Source organism: Entelurus aequoreus, linkage group LG26, assembly GCF_033978785.1.
Source record: "Entelurus aequoreus isolate RoL-2023_Sb linkage group LG26, RoL_Eaeq_v1.1, whole genome shotgun sequence".
NCBI lineage: Eukaryota > Metazoa > Chordata > Actinopteri > Syngnathiformes > Syngnathidae > Entelurus > Entelurus aequoreus.
The window spans coordinates 10,730,077-10,753,828 of NC_084756.1; the positions used below are offsets into that span (position 1 = coordinate 10,730,077).

The 23,752-nt window shown below is 38.7% G+C and overlaps 1 protein-coding gene across 3 annotated transcripts in view; it reads right to left on the minus strand.

The window, feature by feature from the left end:
- Positions 1-23,752, minus strand: part of ppp1r16b (protein phosphatase 1, regulatory subunit 16B) — a 209,306-nt gene that overhangs the window by 121,846 nt on the left and 63,708 nt on the right. Inside the window, exon 1 of one of the 3 annotated variants that reach the window (XM_062038230.1) lies at positions 10,856-10,921. The exons of 1 other annotated variant lie outside the window; for it this stretch is intronic. The gene's annotated coding sequence lies outside the window, so the exon portion shown is untranslated. Of the gene's footprint in view, positions 1-2,309; positions 2,432-10,855; positions 10,922-23,752 lie in introns of those variants that run through there. One more of the 3 variants, XM_062038228.1, reaches the window with a different exon arrangement.

Sequence of the window (23,752 nt, forward strand, 5' to 3'; positions counted from 1 at the left end):
TTTCATCTGACCACAGAACTTTCCTCCAGAAGGTCTTATCTTTGTCCATGTGATCTCAGATGAAACAAAAATTGAGCTGTTTGGCCACAATACCCAGCAATATGTTTGGAAGAAAAAAGGTGAGGCCTTTAATTCCAGGAACACCATCCTACCGTCAAGCAGGGTGGTAGTAGTATTATGCTGTTTTGCTCCCAATGGAACTGGTGCTTTACAGAGAGTAAATGGGACAGTGAAAAAGGAGGATTACCTCCAAATTCTTCAGGACAACCTAAAATCATCAGCCCGGAGGTTGGGTCTTGGGCGCAGTTGGGTGTTCCAAAAGGACAATGACCCCAAACACACGTCAAAAGTGGTAAAGGAATGGCTAAATCAGGCTAGAATGAAGGTTTTAGAATGGCCTTCCCAAACGTGTGGACAATGCTGAAGAAACAAGTCCATGTCAGAAAACCAACACATTTAGCTGACTGCACCAATTTTGTCAAGAGGACTGGACAAAATTCAAGCAGAAGCTTGTGGATGGCTACCAAAAGTGCCTTATTGCAGTGAAACTTGCCAAGGGACATGTAAGCAAATATTAACATTGCTGTATGTATACTTTTGACTAGGGTTGTGTATCGTTTGAATTCGAACGATTCCAATTCCGATTCCGGTTCTTTGTTTCGATTCCGATTCCTGACGATCCTCGATTCCGATTCTTTTAAGAAGCAGGGTCAAAAAAAAGTTTAGGATATTTTAAATGAGCTAGCTAACCTACAGTCTTTCTGAATGAAATAGTCTGACATTCTCCATCAATTTTAATTCTATTAACTTTTTATGAACTTGACTATAAATTCCTCACAGGGCTGTTTTCAACTAGAATATAAATATAAAATCTATGAACTTGAATATAAATATTATAAATTATGAATACATTTTCCCAGGGGTACACTTTCCTCAAGAGAGCTTTATTTTTGAAAACCTCATGAAAACACATTTACACACACAAGTGTATGATGCTGCAGGTACTTAAAAATGTTACCGTGCTCCCGCTGATGGGCTAACCTGGTGCAGAAAAGCAAATAAACAATAAGAAACAACTTGCAAAACCCAGTCCAGATTAGCAGCAGGTACAGTATAAAATCAGAGACAGTTCTTGTTTAGGAAAATGACCATATCCGCCTTCTCAGGCAGGATGCGTGAGCGTTCTGGACAGATAGTGTCTCCTGCTGTGGAAAATACATGTTCCCTGGGTGTGGAAGAAGCTTGAACGCATAAATAGGAGAAAGCGCGATCTGACAGCAAAGGATAAGACTTTTGTTGGTTCCACCGGACCACCACCATGCAGCAGGGTCGTCAGACATAAGTATCGGTGGAACGTCCTGGTACATCTGCAGCTCTCTCTCCACTCGTTTCTTGATGGACATGGAGCTCTGTTATTTCGCGGTTATTTCTTTTTTTTTTTTGTAAAGTAAAGCCACACTTTCAACCGCCGACGCCCACTATCCATGCTTGAGCTTGACTGACTCGCTCGGCTATGCTAACACTTCCGGCGGTGGGCGCTTCTTCGTTGGTGCTCAGCGGCTTCTTCTTCCGGTTCGGCTGACTTTTTTTTTTTTTTCCGGTCGGCGGACTGTGTATCGAAAATAGGAATCGAAATTTCAACTTTTGAACGATACCGGGAGAATCGGAAAGTTAGTCCCGGTTCCAATCGATACTCGATACCCAACCCTACTTTTGACCCAGCACATTTGCTCACATTTTCAGTAGACCCATAATAAATTCATAAAAGAACCAAACTTCATGAATGTTTTTTGTGACCAACAAGTATGTGCTCCAATCACTCTATCACAAAAAAATTAGAGTTGTAGAAATGATTGGAAACTCAAGACAGCCATGACATTATGTTCTTTACAAGTGTATGTAAACTTTTGATCGTGACTGTAGGTGTTCTTGTCTTACAAAAAGATTGTGAATGATAGGCAAAATATTTTTTTTTTAAAAGTGCAGGTTCTCTTTATAAAAGTCCAATGTTTACATTCCACCTAAACAACATCAAAAACATGATTTCTAAAAGTTTCCAGCAATCTTGTGAGCCATAACAGACACCCATCTAGTGTCATTTGTCAGACTAACCACTTCCTGGATGCTACACAGCAAAGAAAAACTGGGGCAAGGAAGTAATTTTTTCCGTACGACAGCAGGCAAGTTCCACAAAGACAAAGAAGGAACCAAAGACATCGACTTTGAAAGAAGAACAGAATTCAATGTTTTTCATCTGACAAAGTGCCTTATCTGATTTTGAAAGAAAATAAGAAGAAAAAAAGTATTACCTTATAAAACAACGTCAGGAACATCTCAGAAACTTCCTGAAGAAGCCTTTACCACTTCTTTAACATTGCAGCCAGAAAACGTTCAAACGTCCAGTGGTACGCTAATCTCCTGTACCACAGTCGAGTTCAGACTGCATGCATGCATTTCCTCAAGTGCAGTGCAGATGATGACAGTGTCAGGAAACCGGTGGTCTTAAATCAGGTCACTTTCAGAATGCGTGACATAGACACTCACCAAGGGAGTCAAAAATCGCTGTTTTTGGTGCCTTCACCTTTTTGTCACTGTAACCTTAATGCAAATAAATGATTTACAAAACAAAGAATAATAAGCACCGTCCACCAACCAACTTGCAAATGACTTTGTTTTCAAGCCAAAGGTGGACCACAATCTGCTCTTCTGAAGCTAAAGCTGTCAGTAGTTCATTCCCTCAGACGGGAAACGACTTAGGCTATGTCTACACTAAGCCGGATAACCCCTTAAACGAATAATTATTTAGCCTAAGCCCCGTTTCAGCCACACAAAACTATCGTTTAAGGTTCCCCTCCTTGGATAATTTTTTTACACGGGTAAGTGCGTCGTGTATTTCTTGAATCTCTGGCTCTTAGCTTTGTATGGACTCATTGGTCGTTTACAAACTGAGTTCGGAGAGGAAGTGACGCCAGAAAGACAGCGCCTCACACAAGAAGCGACGTCAGAAAGAACGCGCCACAGCCAGCTTCATAATAAAGCGGTTTCGTAACTCTGAGCTAACCACTGGAAATATGGAGACGAGTCATCCAGACATGCCCGAGTTTCTCCTTCCGTCTGTACAGACGCTTGTGGAAATCACACATGAATACCTTAAGAGAACGATTGCAGCTATTTGGGATACAACACTTCTCAGACGGCAAGAGAACTCTCCAATGTCCAGGTCAGGTGTGATTCTACTTAGCGAAAAACTTTGTCCGTTTGTCGAAGGAGAGACAACTAGAATGCGGGCTCCCGTGGATGTGATAAAAAAACGGTGGCATTGTTGTGTGTGGACACGGATAAGGTTAGGTGGGATTTACCCTGGATATCCTTAGTGTAAACGGGGCCTTAGGACGACATGAGAGAAAGGCCTCATTGAGGATTGTGTTAATTGTTTATGAATCATGTCTTTGTGCAATTCCACCTGGGCCGATATTCGATAAGTCAATTAATCGAAAGATAAATGATAACAAATACGATAACTTTTCCAGCAGCGATAATCGCCATAATCACCCTTATACAAGTTTAGCAGCTGCAAGCATTTGTACTAAATGCACATAGACTGTGTAATGATAGCTACTGTACAACTCCCCATGGTTAGTATTACCCTATTGAATTAGAATGATTGAAAAAGCGTGATTAATAACTATACGTTCGTAAAAGTATGGACCGAGGAGCGTTATTTTCGCTCGCTGTCTTAAATGCTAACATAAAAACAAGAGACATTGACGTCGCTTCCCATTTAAAAACGCCATACCCCAATTTAAACTTGTAAAAACACATTACGGTCTAAACCAGTGTTTTTCCGTGGGAGATTATCTAATTTCACCTATTTAGGTTAAAAATATTTTTTGCAAACCAGTAATTATAGTCTGCAAATTATGTGTTGTTGTTGAGTGTCGGTGCTGTCTAGAGCTCGGCAGAGTAACCGTTTAATACTCTACCATATCAGTAGGTGGCAGCAGGTAGCTAATTGCTTTGTAGATGTCGGAAACAGCGGGAGGCAGCGTGCAGGTAAAAAGGTGTCTAATGCTTAAACCAAAAATAAACAATAGGTGAATGCCCCTAAGAAAAGGCATTGAAGCTTAGGGAAGGCTCTGCAGAACGAAACTAAAACTGAACTGGCTACAAAGTAAACAAAAACAGAATGTTGGACGACAGCAAAGACTTACTGTGGAGCAAAGACGGCATCCACAATGTACATCCGAACATGACATGACAATCAACAATGTCCCTACAAAGAAGGATAATAACAACTGAAATATTCTTGATTGCTAAAACAAAGTAGATGCGCGAAATATCGCTCAAAGGAAGACATGAAACTGCTACAGGAAAATACCAAAAAAACGGGAAAAGCCACCAAAATTGGAGCGCAAAACAAGAACTAAAACACTACACACAGAAAAACAGCAAAAAACTCCAAATAAGTCAGGGTGTGATGTGACAGGTGGTGACAATACACCTACTTTGAGACAAGAGCTATATTGATGCATGGTTGGTTATAGTTTAAATATCCAACAATTGTGACAACGACTTTTTACTGTCAACTGAGTTTCGTTTTTTTATGATTTCTGCTGGTGGTGTGCCTCCACATTTTTTCAACGCAAAAAATGTGCCTTGGCTCCAAAAAAGGTTGAAAAACACTGGTCTAAACTACTAAGATTCAGTATTCACATTGAACATAATGGCTGTGCTGAGTTATCGATATATACGTCACGGTGTCAAATCGAAACAGACAAAGATGTCACCAGGAAGTAAACTTGCATGAACAGGAAGCCTTACCTAGTCTTTCTCCGGACAAGACAAGACAATTTGACCTTCAATCGGCGTGAGAGATGACACCATTGGAGCGAACGCATTGCTGCTTGGAGTGAGGAGAAGTTGCAGAATACTTTTCCACTTTGCATCAGTCCATCTTAGATGAGCTCGGGCCCGGTGAAGCGTTTCTGGGTGTTGTTGATAAATGGCTTTGGCTTTGCATAGTAGAGTTTTAACTTGCACTTACAGATGTAGCGACCAACTGTAGTTACTGACAGTGGTTTTCTGAAGAGTTCCTGAGCCCATGTGGTGATATCCTTTACACACTGATGTCACTTTTTGATGCAGTACCGCCTGAGGGATCCAAGGTCTGTAATATCATCGCTTACATGCAGTGATTTCTCCAGATTCTCTGAACCTTTTGATGATAGTAGATTATTGGGGCGATTATTGGGGCGATTATTGGGGCGGTATAGCTCGGTTGGTAGAGTGGCCGCGCCAGCAACTTGAGGGTTCCAGGTTCGATCACCGCTTCCGCCATCCTAGTCACTGCCGTTGTGTCCTTGGGCAAGACACTTTACCCACCTGCTCCCAGTGCCACCCACACTAGTTTAAAAGTAACTTAGATATTGGGTTTCACTATGTAAAGCGCTTTGAGTCACTAGAGAAAAGCGCTATATAAATATAATTCACTTCACTTCAATTACGGACCGTAGATGGTGAAATCCCTAAATTCCTTGCAATAGCTGGTTGAGAAATGTTGTTCTTAAACAATTTGCTCACGCATTTGTTGACAAATGCATGACAATTTCATGGAAGCTGTTTTTATACCCAATCATGGCACCCACCTGTTCCCAATTAGCCCGTTCATCTGTGGGATGTTCCAAATAAGTCTTTGATGAGCATTCCTCAACTTTCTCAGTCTTTTTTGCCACTTGTGCCAGCTTTTTTGAAACATGCTGTAGGCATCAAATTACAAAGGAGCTAATATTTGCAAAAAATAACAAAGTTTTCCAGTGTGAACATTAAATATCTTATCTTTGCAGTCGATCCAATTGAATATAAGTTGAAAAGGATTTGCAAATCATTGTATTCTGTTTTTATCTACAATTTACACAACGTGACAACTTCACTGGTTTTGGGTTTTGTATATAAGTAGTAGGGATGTGCGTATCGATCCTGTGGTATCGATATATCGATACTCACACGCTACTCATTTGGCATCACTTTTCTGAAAAAAGTATCGATATAAACCAAAAAACGGCGTGTGGGGGGTGCAAGCATCACTTTCAGATGTTTTTGATGACTTACTTAACTTACTATGTGCTGGGACACCCCTGTACCTGGCAGAGTATAGAGCTGGCCCAGTCACGTGACAGGAGACAGCGAATGAGCGTCGTCAACGTGCAACACACACACAGCCAGCCGACAGCGATGCAGCCAGGCATATCCAGTGTTGTCCAATTGTTGACTTAAAACAGGCATTGTTTTTTTTTTTTTTTAGTAATGTTTACTGCATATTTTTGTTTAAATGATTATCCTAAATTCAAATAATTTCCACACATGGGAATTTACTGTTAGTTGAAAATTGCTTGAGTATTTAAAACAAGATAAGAAAGAGATACAATTTGGAGATTCTTCATCTTTGCATTACAGTTTTATTTTTTTCCAAGAAAATCTTGAATATATGATTGAATGTGATTTTGGTTTTAATCTGCAACATGATTTCTTACATTTCGAAAACATTAGCCTATTTCATATTTCATTAATTGCTAATTATATCACAAACTTTAAAAAATAACTGCAGCTTCTTGCAATTCGGATTTGACTGTTAATTGGAAAGCCCTAATATTTAATTATTGTTATGTATAATATATAGTTATTATTATATATAATATTTAATTTATTTTTCATATTTATGTTATTTATTTTAATTTTACTTTTATTATGTAATAAATGTGGTATAAATGGTCTGTATTTGTCTTGTGATTTGTCTTAAATAATAACAATAGTAATAATATTTTTGACTGACAAAAAATTGCAAAATAAGAAATTATTGGTATCGGTATCGGTATCTGTATCGATGAAAATGCAAGAAAAAGTATCGGTATCGTATCGAATCCTAAAAGTGTGGTATCGCCCATCCCTAATAAGTAGCATGCAGTACATGCAATTTTCTATCAAAATTGAAAGAACAAATACATTTTGCAAGATGAAATACTTTATTTCCAAGTATTTGTGGCGGCCAGACCTCAATAAATATTTTTTTTATGACTTTATTCTAGTCAAATAAAGATTGTATTTGTTCTTGCAATATATGGACTGCATTTCTGTAGAGTATATATTGTTTTATTTCCAGTGTGGCATCAATACCTCGTATCCTATCCAGTAGAAACTAGAGTAGATGACGCAAAGAGACTTGCAAACTGCTATGATACCTTAGAAATAGCGGCACTGCAGCAAGTATTGTGCTGTGACGTTAAGAAAAAGGGAAGATATGAACACCACAAGGGGCTGTAAAGCCTGCGGTGATAGCATAGCTGCTCCCCCAGGGGGCCAAAGCTGCAAATCACAGATTGACCTCAATCAGCTCCCTGACTGCACATAGGAATGCTCAGACTTTGCATCACACATTTTGATGGAAAAGAAAAAGTCTGGAGTGGAAGCAGCTCATATATAAAAAAAAGACTCTGAGATGATAAACATTCATGCCAGCATGTTCAGCCCTCTGCAGCCTTAAAAGGGACATGCCCTTTTTTGGTAAACCCTGTTTTTCCTTCGTTTTTTTTAATGTGATTCAGCTTGTTGTTGTTGTTTTTTTACAAACCCCAAAACCAGTGAAGTTGGCATGGTGTGTAAATGGTAAATAAAAACAGATTACAATTATTTGCAAATCCTTTTCAACTTATATTCAATTGAAAAAACTGCAAAGACAAGATATTTAATGTTTGAACTGGTACCGTATTTTTCGGATTATAAATCGCTCCGGAGTACAAATCGCACTGGCCAAAAATGCATAATAAAGAAGGAAAAAAACATATAAGTTGCATTTTTGTGGGGAAATTTATTTGATAAAATCCAACACCAAGAATAGACATTTGAAAGGCAATTTAAAATAAATAAAGAACAACAGGCTGAATAAGTGTACGATTGCCGTTTTCTGCTGCATATTTCACTACGTCCAGCTTGTAACCTGCAGTATATGATTTTCTTTTCGGTGCCATTTTTGTTCAGCCCTTTTCAGTTTTTATAAGTTACCGCCAATGTTGAAATGATCAATTTTCATAGGTACGGAAGTAGTAGCAGGTAGCATCTTTTTTTTCACAAAGCACTTCTGCCATGACCCGCCCCCTCCGAATTTTTATTGGTTGATGTGTGTGTGTGTGACGATTGCTGATATACGCCTAGTCTCTTACGTGAATGAGATCAATAATATGATTTGATATTTTACGGTAATGTGTTAATAATTTCACACATAAATCGCTCCAGAGTATAATTCGCACCCCCGGCCAAACTATGAAAAAAACTGTGACTTATAATTCGAAAAATACGGTACTTGCTTACGTGCAGTGATTTTTCCAGATTCTTTGAACCTTTTGATGATATTACGGACCGTATATGGTGAAATCCCTAAATTCCTTTCATTAGCTGGTTGAGAAATGTTGTTCTTAAACTGTTGGACAATTTGCTCAGCCATTTGTTCACAAAGTGGTGACCCTCGCCCCATCCTACGATTTACACAACGTGCCAACTTCACTGGTTTGGGGTTTTTTAACTAAAGTCACAGCAGCCCTGTCATGATCCATGGCCCGGATCATGTTTTGTTTAGTCATGTTCTGTTAGTTTTTGGACTCCCTCAGTTCCTGTTTTGTGCACCTCTGGGTTTGTTTTGGTTACCGTGGGTACTGATTGGGTTCACCTGCCTCTGGTTAGTGTTCGGCACGCTCACCTAATGCCGAGCACTAATCAGAGAGCTATTTATTCACGTTTCTCGCCAAGCTCAGGCTGGCTTCGTTCTGTCACGTGGGGGCAGCATGTTACCGCGGGGTCGTTCTCCCGGGATGTAGACGGACCACTCCGGAGGAAAGTGTGAAGGTAGGATATGATTTATTTGTCATAAATCATACACCATACAAAGAAACAGGGAACAAACAAAAGGAAAATGTGCCAATCGCACAGGAAGCTAAGGTAGCCACTTAGCACAGGAATCATAAACCAGGAAACAGGAATTACTCAATGTAAACTGTTGCACGTAGCAAACAACGAAGCTAGCCTGAGCGTGGCAAGAAACGTGACTAAATAGCTCTCTGATTAGTGCTCGGCAGCAGGTGAGCGTGCCAAACACTGAACCCAATCAGTACCCGTGGTAACCAAAACAAACCCAGGGGTGCACAAAACAGGAACTGAGGGAGTCCAAAACTAACAGAACATGACTAAACAAAACATGATCCGGGCCACGATCATGACAAGCCCTTATTTTTTGACGGGAACGGAACAATGCACATCACGCTCTTCTAACTCAAAATAAAATAATACAAAAACAAACATGACACTGTATAATAACAAACCTATGGCATGTATTCCGTCATGTGACTTCTTCCCGGAAGTGATGGTCAACCAAGCCAAGATGGCTGTTGGACAGCAAAAATATACATAAATGTTGCTCGGGTCAGGTTGCATTTCATGATTTAACTTCGCGATAAGTTGCAATGTTTGTTGTTGCTGTTGCACACATCGATTACGAATAGCATGTGTGTCCCCGTCTTTATCAACTTATACTGTAACTACTGATGTCAACATTGTGTATGTGCTGAAAGACTCATTTATGATTGTTTATCAAAATATAACTATAGATGTCAACATTGTGTATGTGCTGAAAGATTAATTTATGATTGTTTATCAAAATATAACTATAAATGTCAACATTGTGTATGTGCTGAAAGATTCATTTATGATTGTTTATCAAAATATAACTATAAATGTCAACATTGTGTATGTGCTGATAGACTCATTTATGATTGTTTATCAAAATATAACTATAGATGTCAACATTGTGTATGTGCTGAAAGATTAATTTATGATTGTTTATCAAAATATAACTATAAATGTCAACATTGTGTATGTGCTGAAAGCTTCATTCATGATTGTTTATCAAAATATAAGTATAGATGTCAACATTGTGTATGTGCTGAAAGATTAATTCATGATTATCAAAATATAACTATAGATGTCAACATTGTGTATGTGCTGAAAGATTCATTTATGATTGTTTATCAAAATATAACTATAGATGTCAACATCGTGCATGTGCTGAAAGACTCATTTATGATTGTTTATCAAAATATAACTATAGATGTCAACATCGTGCATGTGCTGAAAGATTCATTTATGATTGTTTATCAAAATATAACTATAGATGTCAACATCGTGCATGTGCTGAAAGATTCATTTATGATTGTTTATCAAAATATAACTATAGATGTCAACATCGTGCATGTGCTGAAAGATTCATTTATGATTGTTTATCAAAATATAACTATAAATGTCAACATTGTGTATGTGCTGAAAGCTTCATTCATGATTGTTTATCAAAATATAAGTATAGATGTCAACATTGTGTATGTGCTGAAAGATTAATTCATGATTATCAAAATATAACTATAGATGTCAACATTGTGTATGTGCTGAAAGATTAATTCATGATTATCAAAATATAACTATAGATGTCAACATTGTGCATGTGCTGAAAGATTCATTTATGATTGTTTATCAAAATATAACTATAGATGTCAACATTGTGTATGTGCTGAAATATTCATTTATGATTGTTTATCAAAATATAACTATAGATGTCAACATTGTTTATGTGCTAAAAGATTCATTTATTATCGTTGCCTTTGGTAAAAGCTTAAATCTTGTAGGTTTTGCACACGTTTGCTTTCTTTTATTTAGACATGGTGCTTTCCACTTGTAGCAAACACTTGTTTAAGAAATACAAAAAACTTCAAAATAATACTTAAAAGAGAAATAATAAACGTTTAAAGTATATCAAACAAACCTTTAACAAAGTGATCACTGCAAACTCATGCATTATTGGACTCTGCTCCTTTGGACCGGAGTGTGTTGCTTTTCTCAACGTTGTTTCCAAAAATCTTGCCCTCTGCACGCCCTTTTTGATTACCTCTTGAGGAACTCTGAAGAAATGTTGATCCTTTTTGCGATTTGAACGATGCGTACAGCCAAAAACAACACAAGCTTCGGGCATTTTTTTCTTAGAGAAAGGTTCAACGGCGCCTAGTAGCCTTTGCTTGACCACATAGAATATTTAATGACGTCAGTAGAATCCAAGCAATTGGGACACCTGACCGCTACACTTGAGAAAAGTCCAAATGGGACATGACAGTGCAAGCCACTTATCTACACTCCCCTCCCACTTGCTGACTTTCGAAGTAGTCGATGACATAGTGAAAATGGAAACTAAACTAAGCATTGTTTGCACACTTACTGTACTTGCGATTTTTGCCAGAGACATGAGGAGAATCAAAACATTTTTGTTTAACCTACGACAGTTTGTTTTCCCTCCATTTGTGCATATGTTGGCTCTATCATAAGGTTCCAAGCTGTGATCCAATGGTTAAGCTGTAGGGGGCAGTAGTGTTTGCCTAGGGACCAACATGGATGTCCCAATTCTCCATGACTGGGATTCAAACTCCAGTTCCCTGTATCAGGAGCCAGGTCCTGCGGGTCGTACCGTGTGCTGATTCACCTAAAATCCAACAGTGCCCTGTTTTGGTATCTAGGCTGCATGTGATGTTTTAACACTTTGGCACTCCAGCAGCACTGAGAGTGGACTCAGCCAAACTACCTTCAGGTAATGATGACATTTTCAATGCTAACAAAGAAATTGACCCCAAAAACGCTCTAACATAGTCTATCAATCAATCAATCAATGTTTATTTATATAGCCCTAAATCACAAGTGTCTCAAAGGGCTGTACAAGCCACAACGACATCCTCGGTACAGAGCCCACATACGGGCAAGGAAAAACTCACCCCAGTGGGACGTCGGTGAATGACTATGAGAAACCTTGGAGAGGACCGCATATGTGGGTAACCCCCCCCCTCTAGGGGAGACCGAAAGCAACGGATGTCGAGTGGGTCTGACATAACATTGTGAAAGTCCAGTCCACAGTGGATCCAACACATCAGCGGGAGTCCAGTCCACAGCGGGGCCAACAGGAAACCATCCCGAGCGGAGACGGGTCAGCAGCGCAGAGATGTCCCCAACCGATGCACAGGCTAGTGGTCCACCCGGGGTCCCGGCTCTGGACAGCCAGCACTTCATCCATGGCCACCGGACCTAAGTAAATTAGGGCTCAACCTTTCAAAAAATGTGCAAGATTGATGATAATATACATTGGCTTTGCTACTGATTAGCATTAGCAATATGACATGGCGATTTCAACGCCTCCAAATGTTTTCAATGAAAAATACAACTGATGTTACAACTAGAGATGTCCAATAATATCGGACTGCCGATATTATCGGCCGATAAATGCTTTAAAATGTAATATCGGAAATTATCGGTATCGGTTACAAAATTATCGGTATCGGTTTCAAAAAGTAAAATGTATGACTTTTTAAAACGCTGCTGTGTACACGGACGTAGGGAGAAGTACAGTGTGCCAATAAACATTAAAAGCACTGCCTTTGCGTGCCGGCCCAGTCACATAATATATGCGGCTTTACACACACACACAAGTGAATGCATGCATACTTGGTCAACAGCCATACAGGTCACACTGAGAGTGACCGTATAAACAACTTTAACACTGTTACAAATATGCGCCACACTGTGAACCCACACCAAAAAAGAATGACAAACACATTTGGGGAGAACATCTGCACCGTAACACAACATAAACACAACATAAACACAACATAAACACAAAATAACACAACATAACAAATACCCAGAACCCCTTGCAGCACTAACTCTTCCGGGACGCTACAATATACACCCCCCGCTACCCCCCCCCCCACACCTCGACCCCGCCCCCCCAACCCCGCCCACATCAACCTCCTCATGCTATCTCAGGGAGAGCATGTCCCAAATTCCAAGCTGCTGTTTTGAGGCATGTTAAAAAAAAATTCTGCACTTTGTGACTTCAATAATAAATATGGCAGTGCAATGTTGGCACTTTTTTCCCATAACTTGAGTTGATTTATTTTGGAAAACCTTGTTAGATTGTTTAATGCATCCAGCGGGGCATCACAACAAAATTAGGCGTAATAATAATGTGTTAATTCCACGACTGTATACATCGGTATCGGTTGATATCGGAATCGGTAATTAAGAGTTGGACAATATCGGAATATCAGATATCAGCAAAAAAGCCATTATCGGACATCCCTACTAACAAAGAAATTGACCCCAAAAACGCTGCAACATAGTCTAAGTAAAGTAGGGCTCAACCTTTCAAAAAATGAGCAAGATTGATGATAATATACATTGGCTTTGCTACTGATTAGCATTAGCAATATAACATGGCGATTTCAACACCTCCAAATGTTTTCAATGAAAAATACAACTGATGTTACAACCATACAGCGAGTATGTCATAAGTACAATACTTACAGTAGTAACGCTTTGTTGGCCCGACTATAGACTAAATAGCAAAGCCTGAACTTGGCAACACAGAAACTATACCAGGGCTCGGCTCTACTGGGAATCCTGTCTGATTACAAGCAATGCAAGTCATTAGAAAAAGGTAATACACTAACATGTGTGTGTGTGCGTGTGTGCGTGTGTGCGTGTGTGTGTATCCTTGTATTTCTACCCTTCTTGAGACATCAAGAAGGAAAAGTATCTTCCATATGAGGAGGTGTGAACAAGTGATGACATAAATCATAAAGTTGGTATGGTATGGTATGGCATGGTCCCAATAACATTGCATCAAATAGAGAATGTCTCATTTGCACCCCTGGTGGTGAAATCTATCAAAATTAGTGTGGTCACAAAAAGGAGGGATTTTTGTGTGTGTATATGAGGTAGATCACATCAACTTGGTCATTTGATAAGTAGCACGCCTGCTGAAAAAGTGTGGGCACCCCTGGTTTACATGTCTAACTTTCTCCGATGCTGCCACAGAACGACTATTTTCCAGTGTTTAAAAATGTGTAGAATAAATATTACATTTGAACATTTCCGTCTACAAAGATTTGCGACACACGTTTCTTTTAGCACACAGGTGGCTGTTGCAAACAAAACAAATACCCGTGAAAGCAGATTCTGTCAAACAAGAACAACATCAAATCCAAATACAGCACACGCCTCACATATAGGAGCTTGCAGTCTAATATAGCTAATATAGACACTTACATCATGTGTTGCCTTCCTTATAACACTTATATAAGACTTTTAAAGTAATTTTGATAGTAGGCTAATATAACTAATATAGACACTTACATCATGTGTTGTCTTCATTATAACACTCATATAAGACTTTTAAAGTCATTTTGATAGTAGGCTAATATAACTATAGCTAATATAACTTTTTAATGTCTTCATTATATATATATATATATATATATATATATATATATATATATATATATAACACTTATATAAGACTTTTAAAGTCATTTTGATAGTAGGCTAATGTAACTAATAGAGACACTTACATCATCTGTTGCCTTCATTACAACACTTATATAAGACTTTTAAAGTCATTTTGATAGTAGGCTAATATAGACACTTATAGCATGTGTTGTCTTCATTATAACACTTATGTAAGACTTTTAAAGTAATTTTGATAGTAGGCTAATATAGCTAATATAGACACTGACATCATGTGTTGTCTTCATTATAACACTTATATAATACTTTTAAAGTCATTTTGATAGTAGGCTAATATAGCTACTATAGACACTTACATCATGTGTTGTCTTCATTATAACACTTATATAAGGCTTTTAAAGTCATTTTGATAGTAGGCTAATATAGCTACTATAGACACTTACATCATGTGTTGTCTTCATTATAACACTTATATAAGGCTTTTAAAGTCATTTTGATAGTAGGCTAATATAGCTACTATAGACACTGACATCATGTGTTGTCTTCATTACAACACTTATATAATACTTTTAAAGTCATTTTGATAGTAGGCTAATATAGCCACTATAGACACTTACATCATGTGTTGTCTTCATTATAACACTTATATAAGGCTTTTAAAGTCATTTTGATAGTAGGCTAATATAGCTAATATAGACACTTCCATCATGTGTTGCCTTCATTATAACACATACTGTATATGAAACTTTTTGATAGTATAATATAGACACTTCCATCATGTGTTGCTTTCATTATAAGACTTAGAAAAGGCTTTTATTTTTTTGCGGCTCCTGACAGATTTGTTTTTTGTATTTTTGGTCCAATATGGCTCTTTGAACATTTTGGGTTGCCGACACCTGAACTATACACTCGTGCCATCTAACGTCTTGGACTTGCAACTATAATTGAGACTCAGAAATGTCACAATAAAACAAGATCATGTTCAGCTCATTTTTAAATGTTGCAAGAACAATTTGTATTTTATCATCAAAAACAATTATTATTTATTAACATACACAAAAGTACCGAAAATTGCTACTTTTGAGTATTGAGTCCCAGGTACCAGAAAGTTGTACCGTATCGGCTCAAATTTGAACGGTAACCATCCCTATTTGTAGTCAATTCTAGAACTGGACGATTGTGGCAAAAATGATAATCACTATTGTTTTGATTGATATTGGAATCACGATTAGTTACACGGTTATTAATTAATTTCAAAACATGAGTATCTATTGTACCACCAAAACTCTAAACCTTGCTTTATGCGCTACTAGAACAGAAAGGGGGCTTCCTCAGTGCCTACATTTGTCCTAAAGAACATAAAACCAAAACAGCTATTAATAAATGAGGCCCCTCAAAGAATAAAGAGGAACCTTGATTTACAAACTTAATTACTTCTCGAACAAGGTTCCGACACCAAAAAGTTTGTACAGTAAAGCAGACTTTCCCATAAGAAACTATTTAAACATTAATAAAAGTCCATATTTTAGGATGCACACTTTAAAGACATAAGGTATATAATGGCTATAATGGTACATGGTTTGCATTTATATACAATACCTGACATCATATTCACACACTGAATGGCGGAAGCTGCCATGCCAGGTGCTAACCACGACCCATCAAGGTCCTTGGGCAAGGGTGAAGTTTCTTGCCAAAGGACACAACAGTGACTAGGGTGGTGGACGCAGGAATGGAACCTGGAACCGTCAAGTTGCTGGCATGGTCACTCTACCATCTGTGCCACGCCGCAGTATACATATGTTATTTTAGATACCGCGGTATTGTGGTTTCAAAATCTTGGCGAGTCTAGTTTTTTTCTGGCGCTTTTGCATCGGCAGGGCTGAAATTAAAATACATTTCCTGGGAAATTATCTTTGGGATCGCCGGCAAAGCTGATCACTGCGCAGCCGCATACACTATATTGCCAAAAGTATTTGGCCACCTGCTTTGACTCACATATGAACTTGAAGTGCCATCCCATTCCTAACCCATAGGGTTCAATATGATGTGGGTCCACCTTTTGCAGCTATTACAGATTCAACTCTTCTGGGAAGGTGGGAAGGCTGGGAAGGTGAGGTCACACACTGATGTTTCAGGACTTATGCAGATCCCAAATACACATCAGCAGGTACCAGAAGGTAAGAAAAGTTGCTTTTCCATAATATTGCGAAACAAAACGCCAGATAATATGTCTTACCTTATACACACACCATAATAATACTCCTATGTTGAAGCACAGTACAATTCATCAAGCGGTGCGGCTTCGTAGCTTACCAAAGTCGTACTAAAACATTTTGATAAGATTTTTGAGCGCCGTGTGTAATGTTCTGTATTCTCAATGGAACATTTAAAGGCCTACTGAAAGCCACTACTACCGACCACGCAGTCTGATAGTTTATATATCAATGATGAAATCTTAACATTATAACACATGCCAATACGGCCGGGTTAACTTATAAAGTGACATTTTAAATTTGCCGCTAAACTTCCGGTTCGAAACGCCTCTGAGGATGACGTATGCGCGTGACGTAGACCGGCGAACACGGGTATGCCTTCCACATTGAAGCCAATACGAAAAAGCTCTGTTTTCATTTCATAATTCCACAGTATTCTGGACATCTGTGTTCGTGAATCTGTTTCAATTATGTTCATTGCATTATAGAGAAGGAAGCTGAGCAAGCAAAGAAGAAAGTTGTCGGTGCAAAATGGACGTATTTTTCGAACGTAGTCAGCCACAACAGTACACAGCCGGCGCTTCTTTGTTTACATTCCCGACAGATGTAGTCAAGATGGAAGAACTCGGATAACAGAGACTCTAACCAGGAGGACTTTTGACTTCGATACACAGACGCCTGTAGAGAACTGGGACAACACAGACTCTTACCAGGATTACTTTGATTTGGATGACAAAGACGCAGACGTGCTACTGTGAGTATGCAGCTTTGGCTTCTAAACATTTGATCGCTTGACCGTATGTGCGCAACTTTTTTTTGCGTATGTACGTAACTTTTTTTAAATATATAAGCTTTATGAACCTTGGGTTAGGTGAACGGTCTTTTGGGCTGAGTGATTGTGTGTGTTGATCAGGTGTTTGAATTGTATTGGCGTGTTCTATGGAGCTAGGAGCTAGCATAGGAGCTAGGAGCTAGCATAACACGTACCGTACCGTACGTGCGCGTCACGTACGTAACTTTTTAAAAATATATAAGCTTTATGAACCTTGGGTTAGGTGAACGGTCTTTTGGGCTGAGTGATTGTGTGTGTTGATCAGGTGTTTGAATTGTATTGGCGTGTTCTATGGAGCTAGGAGCTAGCAGAGGAGCTAGGAGCTAGCATAACAAACACGCAGGTGTTTTTATGCAGGATTAATTTGTGGCATATTAAATATAAGCCTGGTTGTGTTGTGGCTAATAGAGTATATATATGTCTTGTGTTTATTTACTGTTGTAGTCATTCCCAGCTGAATATCAGCTGGGAATCATCAGCTCTCACAGCATCTTCCCTATCTGAATAGCTTCAACTCCCCACTAGTCCTTCACTTGCACTTTACTCATCCACAAATCTTTCATCCTCGCTCAAATTAATGGGGAAATTGTCGCTTTCTCGGTCCGAATCTCTCTCACTTCATGCGGCCATCATTGTAAACAATAGGGAACTTTGCGTATATGTTCAACTGACTACGTCACGCTACTTCCGGTAGGGGCAAGCCTTTTTTTTATCAGATACCAAAAGTTGCAATCTTTATCGTCGTTGTTCTATACTAAATCCTTTCAGCAAAAATATGGCAATATCGCGAAATGATCAAGTATGACACATAGAATAGATCTGCTATCCCCGTTTAAATAAAAAAAATTCATTTCAGATTCAGAGCTTTATTTGTCCATTCTTAACATGTACAAGACACATAAGAACTGAAATTACATTTTCGGCACAATCCCGCTAAGAGCAGACATACGTTACAGGGAGACAAGACGGGACCGCCAACGGATCAGCCTCACTTAGGCGCTCCTTAAAAAGGTGGGAAAAAGGTGACATTGGGGAAGGGGGGAAGTAAAAAAAAATATCAGTCTGAGGCTGGACCCTCAGGAATGGTCCAGACTGAGTCCGAGGAAAAAAACCTCACATAGCATGGCACACATAAACATGGTACATGTAATCACAACAACTCGCAACAGAGTCATCCAACAGGACTTTGGAGGCCGGCAGCTGCTGTTGAGCGCTGCTCAGCCCCCACAACCCCGGAGGAATTAAGCAGTGGTGAAGGCGTTGATTTGGGGAGGGGTGTGTGCGTGCATGTATGCCCAATTAACTTGGGTGAGATGTTGGAATTGTCTTTATGGGCCGAGGCCGGCCCCAAGAGTTCAAGAGTTCAAGAGTCCGACCCAGGTGCTTTTGAAAAGAAGGGAAAGGTCAAAAGCGTCCATCTTTGAGGAGTCCTCAGGGGAGTGTTTTCAAACAGCCTGTTCCTCAAGGCCATTCGAGGGAGTCAAATCGTAGATTAAGATGTTGTTTTTTCTTCGAGCAGTCAAAACAATGACATTCCTGCTCTGTATGCTGGCTCTGACAATTCCAATTTATTCTTTCTCTTTCTCTAACTTCATCAAGATGGAATCTACCTTGCGATTCAAATCAGCAATCGCTCCAGTCTGTGATCCCACAGCACGACCCAATCCTTCCATTGCGTTGAACAGCCTGTTGGCCCCTTGAGTGGCTGCCATCGTCTTCCGAATTTGACGATACACCAGAGCAATGCCCAGCCCAATCAGCAAATGCCCTGCGATCACAGCTCCAAATAGGTAGATGTCTTCCACGTCCTCGATGGAAAGGACTGAGAGGCACATGATTCTCCAAGTATTCCAGGAATCTCTCACGTACCCCGCAGCAATGGTTCCATCAGGGCAGCCAGGCTCCCCCGAACCTCTTTTCCTTGTCGAAAAGACTGTGTCAATTGCGTCGAGAGTCCAGTTGATCAAATTCATTTTGATGTTTAGATTTGAGGACAGCTCAAGAAAAGAGGCTTCAAAAAGTTCGGACAAGACAAGGACACAAGAAAGCAAGCGGGAAGGAGGAGGAGCAGGGAAAAATGCGACCACCCTCACCAAGAGGCAAGACAGAAAAAAAAATTTCAGTAGGCCTTTAAAGTTTTGGTGTCGTTTACTGGCATCATATACTACATGACTATAAATTATATGACTTTGAATAGGATGTTGACCCAGAAAACCATCTGTTCAACTCAATCAATGATACTTGTGACTAGGGATGATGCTCGAAACTGGTTTTCCCGGTTGTTCGATAAGAAAAGAACAGAGTCCTCAGACTCAAATCCCTTTTTGAGAACCGGTACCCGTTATCGAGACCACTATAGTAATGAAAAAGAGTTGGTTCTTTATTCGAATCCCTGGGAACGAATCCCGTCCCGACAAGAAATGCCCCGTGAGACATCACAAGAAATGACGTCACGTACGTAGCTCAGTCATTAGGCGCAGATGGGAAAAAAATGGACCAGAAAAAAAGCTCCAAGGCATGGCTTCATTTCACCCAAAAAAAACGAGGAAGCGGCAATATGTAATTATTGCCAGGCTTCGCTCTCGTGTAAGGAAGGAAGCACGACAAGCGTGTTGTGTCTTCGACACGTGTTGAAGCAGCGGCAGAGACGACGAAGAACGCCCCTCTTCTTCTGCCAGCTGCCCAAGTCCCAGCTACAGTGGCGGTGACGCCGGTGAGTAACTAACGTTAACTGTTGGCGGTTAATTTCCATATCTGCTCACTTGTAGTAACGTTACCTCTTATGTCAACCAGGACTGCAGTAATGTTAGCTAGACTAACGTTACCTAAACATAGTCAGCGGCTAACGGTAACGTTAACATGAGCCTTTTTGTATGTCTGATAACGTTAACGTTATCTTGTAGCCTACACCACGACAGAGTTTGCAAGTCTGTCTAAGAAACTAGTGCTTTCTTTATTTCTTTAGTTTATTTGGAACATGAACACACTTACAGTATAATACATCACAGTTTCATATCATTTCACTTTACAGGAGTAGGAAAAAGTAAAGCGTATTTAATCCTACCCCTTTCCCACTTCATAGCATTTACAAATATATACATCATTTACTGACCTTTTTATAATAAAATATCTGTGAATTAGTATATACAACAGTTTTGTAATATATAATTAATTAACTCAGTCATTATTAATATACTGAGATGAAGAATATCTTATTTTCAATAAGGTTGAAAGTATTTCTCATAATTCTTCTTCTTTGTACTTTGTAAGCACTATTCATTTGAACAACCTCTTGAACTAGATCATATCAGTACAATGTTTAACTTCTTTACTTAATCCATTCCATCATTTAATTCCACATCATTTTAGCTGTTTGCAATTTTACCAAATCATCGAACTTTAATATTTTTGACTCAATAAATAAAGTGTTTGTATGTTCTCTATATCCAACATTATGTATCAGTCTAATACATTTTTTGTAACACGGTTAACGAATGGAGCGCAAATTTGTAGTTATTTCCCCACATTTATGCACAATAACTCAGATATGGTAATACTATAGTAACAAGCAGTAGAGAATGTGAAGTGATTTGTTAAACCAAATATTGTGTGTTTTTTTCCATATACAACAACCTATCTGGACTCGATAAGGAATCGGTTCGATAAGAGGATTCGATAATAGGCTCGAACTCGATAATTTCTTATCAAACATCATCCCTACTTGTGACTACTATACCGAGGAACAATTTAATGATAGTGTTAGTTTAGAACAGGGGTCACCAACGCGGTGCCCGCGGGCACCATGTAGCCCGTAAGGACCAGATGAGTAGCCCGCTGGCCTGTTTTAAAAATAGCTCAAATAGCAGCACTTACCAGTGAGCTGCCTCTATTTTTTAAATTGTATTTATTTACTAGCAAGCTGGTCTCACTTTGCCCGATATTTTTAATTCTAAGAGAGACAAAACTCAAATAGAATTTGAAAATCCAAGAAATTATTTTAAAGACTTGGTCTTCACTTGTTTAAATAAATTCATTTTTTTTTTTTACTTTGCTTCTTATAACTTTCAGAAAGACAATTTTAGAGAAAAAATACAACCTTAAAAATGATTTTAGGATTTTTAAACACATATACCTTTTTACCTTTTAAATTCCTTCCTCTTCTTTCCTGACAATTTAAATCAATGTTCAAGTACATTTTTTTTTTATTGTAAAGAATAATAAATACATTTTAATTTAATTCTTTATTTTAGCTTATGTTTTTTCGACGAAGAATATTTGTGAAATATTTCTTCAAACTTACTATGATTAAAATTCAAAAAAATTATTCTGGCAAATCTAGAAAATCTGTAGAATCAAATTTAAATCTTATTTCAAAGTCTTTTGAATTTCTTTTAAAATTTTTGTTCTGGAAAATCCAGAAGAAATAATGATTTGTCTTTGTTAGAAATATAGCTTGGTCCAATTTGTTATATATTCTAACAAAGTGCAGATTGGATTTTAACCTATTTAAAACATGTCATCAAAATTCTAAAATTAATCTTAATCAGGAAAAATTACTAATGATGTTCCATAAATTATTTTTTTAATTTTTTCAAAAAGATTCGAATTAGCTAGTTTTTCTCTTCTTTTTTTCGGTTGAATTTAGAATTTTGAAGAGTCGAAATTGAAGATAAACTATGTTTCAAAATTTAATTGTCATTTTTTTCGTGTTTTCTCCTCTTTTAAACCGTTCAATTAAGTGTAAATATAATTAATTATTAATAATAACATAGAGATAAAGATAAATTGAGCAAATTGGCTATTTCTGGCAATTTATTTAAGTGTGTATCAAACTGGTAGCCCTTCGCATTAATCAGTACCCAAGAAGTAGCTCTTGGTTTCAAAAAGGTTGGTGACCCCTGAATTAGATCATCTCCCACGGCACACCAGACTGTATCTCAGGACACACAACTGACATAAGTGACCACTTACCCGTGTTTCTTACTCATGACTTTTAAATGTATAGAAAGAGGGAGGAGAAAACCCATAGGTATGTAAGGAAAGGGCTGAAAAGGCAATAAATAAGTTTAAGAAGGACTTATTTGAAGCAGACTGAAATGGGGTGTAGGTGGGAGAGGCAAATGCTGCATATGAGGCTTTTCTTAAGATACACTATATTGCCAAAAGTATTTGGCCACCCATCCAAATGATGAGAATCAGGTGTCCTAATCACAAGTGTATAAAATCAAGCACTTAGGCATGGAGACTGTTTCCACAAACATTTGTGAAAGAATGGGCCGCTCTTAGTGATTTCCAGCGTGGAACTGTCATAGGATGCCACCTGTGCAACAAATCCAGTCGTGAAATGTCCTCGCTCCTAAATATTCCAAAGTGTCGACTTTATTATAAGAAAATGGAAGAGTTTGGGAACAACAGCAACTCAGCCACCAAGTGGTAGGTCACGTAAACTGACAGAGGGGGGACAGCGGACGAATTTCGGTGTGGGGTTGTTTTTCAGGAGTTGGGTTTGGCCACAGTATACATAACTTTGAATGCTCCAGGATACCAAAACATTTTGGACAATTCTATGCTCTCAAATTTGTGGGAACAGTTTGGAGCGGGCCCCTTCCTCTTCCAACATGACTGTGCACCACTGCACAGTCATGGATGACAGAGTCTGATGTGGATGAACTTGACTGGCCTGCACAGAGTCCTGACCTGAACCCAATAGAACACCTTTGGGATGAATTAGAACGGAGACTGAGAGCCAGGCCTTCTCCACCAACATCAGTGTGTTACCTCACTAATGCGCTTTTGGAAGAATGGTCAAAAATTCCTATAAACACACTCCGCAACCTTGTGGACAGCCTTCCCAGAAGAGTTGAAGCTGTAATAGCTGCCAAAGGTGGACCGACATCATATTGAACCCTATGGGTTAGGAATGGGATGGCACTTCAAGTTCATATGTGAGTCAAGGCAGGTGGCCAAATACTTCTGGCAATATAGTTTATATTTATCATTGTATGAAAAGCATTGTCTGAATGTTTGGAAACAAAGAGACAGCTACAATAAAAAGCCTTGGATTATAAAGGGACTACAGAATGCTTGTAAAAAGAAAAACAAACGTTATAGAGACTTAATAAAAGTTAGAACAAAGGTCACACTTATCATTACACCATGTACCAAATAAAATTGCTTTGAGGTCGGTAAGTAAAACCAGAATTATGCCGTGCATTAGGCTCACCGGGTTATAAGGCGCACTGTCGATTTTTGAGAAAATTTAAAGAACTTTAAATGCGCCTTATAGTCCGAAAAATACGGTAAATCATGTTTTCTTTCCAGGCTGGTT